The following is a 6854-nucleotide window of genomic DNA, read 5'->3' as shown; positions in this document are numbered from 1 at the left end:
TGTCTTCAAGCACAGAATGGGCAGTAGCTTTTGGAAGAATTACTTTCTAGATCATCTTAGGTCTACAAAATGATGGGTTTTGCAGCCCTGGTTGAGTCTGATCAGAGCTGACATCCTTGTGCCTCTGTGAGAGCTGTGGGAAGGATGTGCTAAATATGTCAGGTTAGAGTCTCCCCAAGCAATCTGACAAGTTAGGCTGAGTGCACCATTTTGGACAAGTGTGCTGACTCATGACATAAGAGAGGAAGGGTATTTATTTTTAAGGAGTAGGCTAGTATGGTGGGATCCAGACTCACTTCTTAACTCTTCCCAAGTTCCCATGTGACAGAAAATCACTGAATACCTCTGTGCGTAGACATTCTCTTCATACAGCAGTTATAACACTGTCTTCCTTTGTGTTGCTTCATCAATTTTAAATGCCTTTGGGAGAGGGAGTGTCTCTAGTTATATGTGTAAAGAGGACCTGCTGCAACAGGCCCCTTATTTCCACAGGGAAATCATCAGGCTACTGCCATACAAACGTTGCATGGCACTAACCGTCATAGGGATACCTGGTGATCTTTTCCTCCCATTTGACATTTATGGGTATGCTGCAGTTCTAAAAATTATCCTGACAACAAATGGGAAAATTAGTGTGCATGAAAAGCGCTGTTGACCAGTAAAGAGAGGGCTGGAAGAACAGGTTAGTTTTAAACCAAACCAGGTTCTTGCTTTGTTTCACCTCCCATCCCCTAAGTCACCACTGCTGGCTTGAGGCAGGAACACACTGCAGTGGGAAGCAGCAGATACCCAGAGTGACTCCTGGCAGAAGATTTGCCCTATTCCAGCTAGGAATGCTTGTGAAGCTGCAGTCTGAATGGCATCGAATCATAGAATCAAGCCATGGAGTCATAGAATCACAGAAGGACCCTCAAAGCCCACCCAGCCCCACCCCGTGCCATGGGCAGGGCTGCCCCCCACCAGCTCAGCTGCCCAGGGCCCCATCCAACCTGGCCTGGAGCGCCTTCAAGGATGGGGCACCACAGCTTCTCTGGACAGCTGTGCCAGTGCCTCACCACCCTCTGAATAATTAATTTCTTCTATTAATTTCCCCTATTTTAGTTTAAAGCCATCCCCCCCTTGTCCTATCACTATCTGTCCATGTAAAAAGTTAGTCTCCTCATTTATAAATCCCTTCAGATACTTGAAGACCACAATGTGGTCTCCCTGGAGCCTTCTCTTCTACAGGGGATGTGATTCTGTGAGCAGTGGATCCTGGCTCTCATTCCAAAAGGCTATACTGCGTCAGCTTGCCTTGCTGCTGGAAATGCTTTCCCTTGTGCTTCTCTCAACAGATCAGTTTAAAACACAGCATCCATAGCTATGAAAAGCTTGAACCCTGATTTATTCCCCAGCTCCTTAATTTCAAAGGGACAGCTATCCACAGGACCTTCCTTTAAAAATGAGATGAAAAGCAGATGTATGTGCTGAGCATTTCAGAGCTCTGTATGACAGGAGGGAAACTTCATGCAGGCTCAGGGGAGAAATTCTTGACTGCTGCCCAGTTCACTAAAGTTATGAAAAAACCTGTTATGAGTTTGATGACACTTTTTGAAATCAAAGGGGATGGGGAACAAAATGAAGCCATGAAAACAATCGCAAAAGCTGGAGGGCTCTGGGTTCAAATTTCTCCCAAGTGTGTGTTATGTTTTTAAAACAGAGCCTTTCAGTCAATGGCAGCAGCATGTGTTTTCATGAATTGTGCAAGCTGGCACAGTTTGGTCTTTCCTCAAAGAGAAAGAGGCATAATGTAGCCTTGAGAGCCAAAAGCTTTTCTCAGTAAAGGCCTTCTTTACATGTTCCTGTAAGCTCATCCATTTGTTGGAATATGAGATTTCTTACAGCAGTTTCCTTTTTTCTTGAATGTAAAATAGCCCTCCCTTCCCCTCTACCCCCCCCTTTTTAACTTTTTTAGTCAAATTATACTCTTTATTACAATAAGTTATCCTTATCAAATATAGTAATTTTGCCCTGCTTTTAATTAAAATCTCATAAAAACATTCATCAATTCACTGCCAAGGCAGATTTTTGTAGTTAAGAAGCTTTTTACTTCACATCATATAGGGTAAGAAAGTGGTGGTCACCCTGCAAATTTACCATTTTAATACTACTTTTCTACTAGTAATATAATAAATTATTTCTAAGTAAGAAACAAATATGACTTCACCTGTAACATAATGACAAGGCTCCAGGTGGTTCCATCATTTTACTCCTCATTTCTAATTTATAGTGGATTGAGTGTAAGATATACTCTAACTGGTCTTTATTGTCTTCATTTCTGAATTAGAGCAATAGTGGCATACTTTCTCTACCTGGTTTTATTTTGATTTCTTTTTGCTGAGAGAGTTGTCTGGGACTTATTCTCAAGTCAGCCTCAGAATGGGAATCTAGAGTTTGCTCAGTGATGTTCCATTGACTGAGCAGCCATATAGGTTACCCAGAAAGACCAGTGGATGGTCACAGCCAGAGGGTTGTTGTCAGCATCACTATGTAAAAGAGGAAAATGATGGTAAGTGGTGTTCCCTGGGGGTTAGTCTTGAAACTCACGTTCTTCAACGTCTTTATCAATAACACAGTGGGATTGACTGTACCTTCAGCAGCTTTGCAGGTGACACCAAGCTGAGTGGTGTAGTTGACATAATAAAAGGAAGGGATGCCATCTAGAGGGACCTGGACACGTTTGAAAAGTGGGCCCAAATGAATCAAATGAGGTTCATCAATGCCAGGTGTTGCACTTGGGTTGAGACAATCCCACATATGTGTAAATGCTGGGAGAGGGACTCATTGAGAGCAGCCCTGTGGAGAAGGACTTGGGATTCCTGGTAGACAATAAGCTGAGCACGATCCAGCTGTGTGCTCTTACAGTCCAGAAGGCCAGATGTATCCTGGGCTGCATAAAAAGAATGGGTGGCCAGCATGTAGTACTGTACTCTTGTAAGTCCCCATCTGGAGTACTGCATTCAGGCCTGGAGCCCTCAGCACAAGAAGGATAAGGAGCTGCTGGAGCAAGTCCAGAGGAAGGCCGCTAAGATGATGAAGGAGCTGGAGCACCTCTCCTATGAAGAAAGGCTTAGAGAGCTGGAACTGTTAGGCCTGAGGAAGCCTTCATTGTGGCCTTCCAATACTTGAAGGGAGCTTATAAACAGGAGGGGGACTGACTTTTTACATGGGCAGATAGTGATAGGACAAGGTGAAATGGTTTTAAACTAAAACAGGGGAGATTAAGGTTAGACGGCAGGAAGAAATTAATTACCCAGAGCGTGGTGAGGCGCTGGCACAGGGGGTGGGACTAGGTGGGCTTTAAAGTCTCTTCCAGCCCACGCTGTTCCATGATTCTAAGATTCGTTGCTAACACAAAGTTTGCTCTAGGCTTGTGAGTAAGTCAAGGCCTTAACTCAAGTGAATGACCAGGGTATACAACCAGTATTCTCCACATAGTAAATTGAATGTTTGTGAACGTTTATGATCTGCTTGAATTAAAATGAATGATCTTGAGTGATCACAGTGTAGGTGGGCAGAGGGCTTGTTCTCCACTTGAAGCAAGGTTTAGCATCTGCCTTTAGAAGTATCTGGCAGCACGCTTATGTGTGAATGTGCAGCTGTGCATTGGTACCTCTGTTTGCTGCTTCTGCACACATTGGTACAGAAACCAAGTGGTTGTACTGAAACCTGGATTCATTTGAAGTGTAAGAGCTGGAGCTTAGCACAAATGCACTGCAGTTGTTTCTTATCTGGACAGGTGCAAATGAGCAGATGTAAACAGCAGAGACTGGTAAGTCAGGTAAGGCGTTAAGTCAGTCTTGAGGACATGCGGAAGCACTGTAAATGTACTGAGGAAGTCAATCAAAAGGTAAGGTATAATGAAAAATGGATAAAAGAGGGAAAATTATATGGGACTGTACTGAAAACAGTTGAAGTTGCCAACCCCAATTAGTGTTTGTGAAATCCCTGGCTGTTGCCATGGGAATAAATGTGCTACTACAAATGCAGCATTCTGGCTTCTTCACAGGATCAAGCGAAGTTGGAAAGGAGCAAATCCCTGTGTAAACGTCAATATCGTCAATTAATTAGGAAACACAGCAAGATAAATAACGAGGCCCCAAGAAAGGTAAATTAATTTCTGTTTTCTTTCTGATAGGTTCAAAAGTTTCCCCAGTTTCAAACTATTTCTGCAATGCAATTCGCTTTGATTCTACTGCAGCATCTTATCACAGGGAGGAACCTCAAGCCATAATGCAGGTCATTGTGGAGGGAGATTATGTAAAAATGCATTATTTTAATATGTGTTTCAACTGCTTAAACACATTTCTTGCTTGAAATTTCACTTAGCTTATTTATTTATTTGTTGAGATAAAATTCCACATAAACAATCCCAGAGTTCCGTGTTCTCTTAAGGAAAATCGATAAACAATCGAAAATATTAAACAATGCAAAAACTAAAAAAGGAAAAGGGCATTTCCAACAGTGTTGTCTCTTCATGACTTCGGAATCTTGTACTTGACATTAGAGTAGATCCATTATACACGTGTAGGTCTGTTGAGATACACATAGTATTGAATTACAGCTGGATTCCCACACCTCTTCATAAGGAAACTCTTGCTTTTCTGAGTTCAAGTCAAGAATCTCGTCCAGTTTTCACAGCCACGTCACAACTTCCCATATTCGGATTTCTTCTGTAACCCAATGCAGCCAAAACATCCCATGTTGTGAATATAAAAGTAAGGGTGTCTTTAAAAAGAAAACCAAAGAAATGATGCTAAAAGTGTTTCCATAGAGTAACTGAGTTTCCTTAGCTCACATCTGACAAACTGCTGCATTTGCAGTTCTCACAAATGTAGGTCAGGGGTACAGTTCTAAAATACGTCATCAACTGTTACGAGTCTGATTAATTGACTCTGCATTTACTGAATTACTGCATCAATAGTTTGGCATTTTCAGAAGTTAATCTTTTTTTATTCATTAGTAATTATTGTTTAATCCATATCTTGTAATATTCCTGATGATCAGCTTCATTCATTTAATAAAGAACAGCTGAGTAGCTCATTTCCAAATACTACCTAGCTTGCATCACAGCTTCCGAACTTGGGATCGAGCAGGATTTTGAAGTCTCGTGGATGACAGGGCACCCACTCATGCACACAGGGCAGACAAGATCAGTTGGAATACATGGACCATTCTGAATTTTGTAATGCTTGCTTTTGTCGTGTTTGTATAAAATGACCCCAGGAAAAAAGCAAACAACAGCAATCAGAATCAGAGCGCTCACTGGCCACTAGCTCAGCCAGCTGAGGTTTTTACTCCCAGCCCTGAGTGAAATGCTGCCTGCCCTTGGGCGTGACAGTCCATATACCACTCCTTTTCTCTTGAGTTCTTTCCGCTTTTTCTGTTTGGATGGAACTTCCCTGCGTGGGTGCTGTAGGTGCAAATTGGGGTAGCTACCAAGCAGGGTCCTGATCTCTGCTGTGGCCTCTAGGTGTTGCTATAATACAAATAATTAATCAAACAACGTTTCACGGCATCCATAGAGGGAGTTGCCAATTTTTGTCAGACATGCTTAATTATGTACAAGAGAATATCTTTCTTTCCCATCCCTGCATCATAATTGAAATTTGAGCTCTGTATATTGGACAAACGAACCTGAATGTGAGAAGCAACGGTAGGAAAGCTGTAGAAAGAGATCTGGCTCGCTTCTAATTACAGTCACTCATTTTGGGATGCCTTGGGGCCTCCTGTCTAAGGATGGTCTCTACTAGATGAGGCTCCTGACTCAGCCCAGGCTCCTTGGGCATTGTGTTGCTTTGTGGGGATGTAGGTACTGACATAGTGATTTAAGAACACAAGCACATGAAGCACACGTAGGAATATGAGTGCAGGTGATTGAGATTGGGGTTGATATCTAGGGACACAACTTATGGTCCCTGCAGTAACTACAAATTGAAATACAAGCAAGCTATATCTTTGTCTTGTAGGATTAGAATTCATACCCTGGGTAGGGTTTCTCACTAGATCTGTGTGTTTTACCTAGCAGGACTATTATGCAAAACTCCTTAACATACCAACCAGGTATTTTAAGAACTGTAGTTTAATCCTTAAAATAAGCCATTAAAAAAAAAGAAAAATAGAAAAAGAAAAACGATTTGGAAGAGTTTGCACAACCCTCTGCTTTGCTACATTTCCAAAGAAGGAGCTGCCAATCTTGCAGCCTACCACAGCTCATCACTTGGTGCCACCTCCAGCTGAGCAAGTTCTGCAAGAGCCTGGCCGAGGGGCAGGTGCCTCTCAGAATAGCTTAGAAAATGGATTTGTAGTTAAACAGTTTTGTTTGCTAGCGGATAAGTCATCCCTCCTGCAAAGCAAGGGCAGGGGAAAGGAAGAGAGCTGTCTGCACGCAGGCAGTGCTGCACGTGCCCACTGGGGCCTGGTGCTACTAGGGCAGGGGGCGAGATCAGAGCTCAGTTCACTTTCTAGCCAGACGTGCAGTGGGATGGCTACAGCCGAGCCCTCCGTCCCTCGGGGCTGTCATCATCTGCAAGTTAATTACAACTTTTTGCTGACATGGAGAAGTGCAGTGAGGAGAGGAAGGTCTCTACAACAGGGCCTCTGTGACAGCCACGGTCAGGAGCTAATCGAGGCTGGGTAACCAGGCACTGCAGGTCTCACCGTATTTATATGAAAGCTCTTTTAACCTAAGGACTAGCTATTAAACTGCCAGCGTTCTTAAGCATGCTTCACCAATTTTTCCACTCTTAAGACTCAAGTACACAATTTTTTAATGTTTTATAAATGATAAAAAATTCACATCAGATTTTAACAGA

Source organism: Excalfactoria chinensis, chromosome 2, assembly GCF_039878825.1.
Source record: "Excalfactoria chinensis isolate bCotChi1 chromosome 2, bCotChi1.hap2, whole genome shotgun sequence".
Lineage (NCBI taxonomy): Eukaryota > Metazoa > Chordata > Aves > Galliformes > Phasianidae > Excalfactoria > Excalfactoria chinensis.
Note: the sequence above shows the minus strand (reverse complement) of the source record.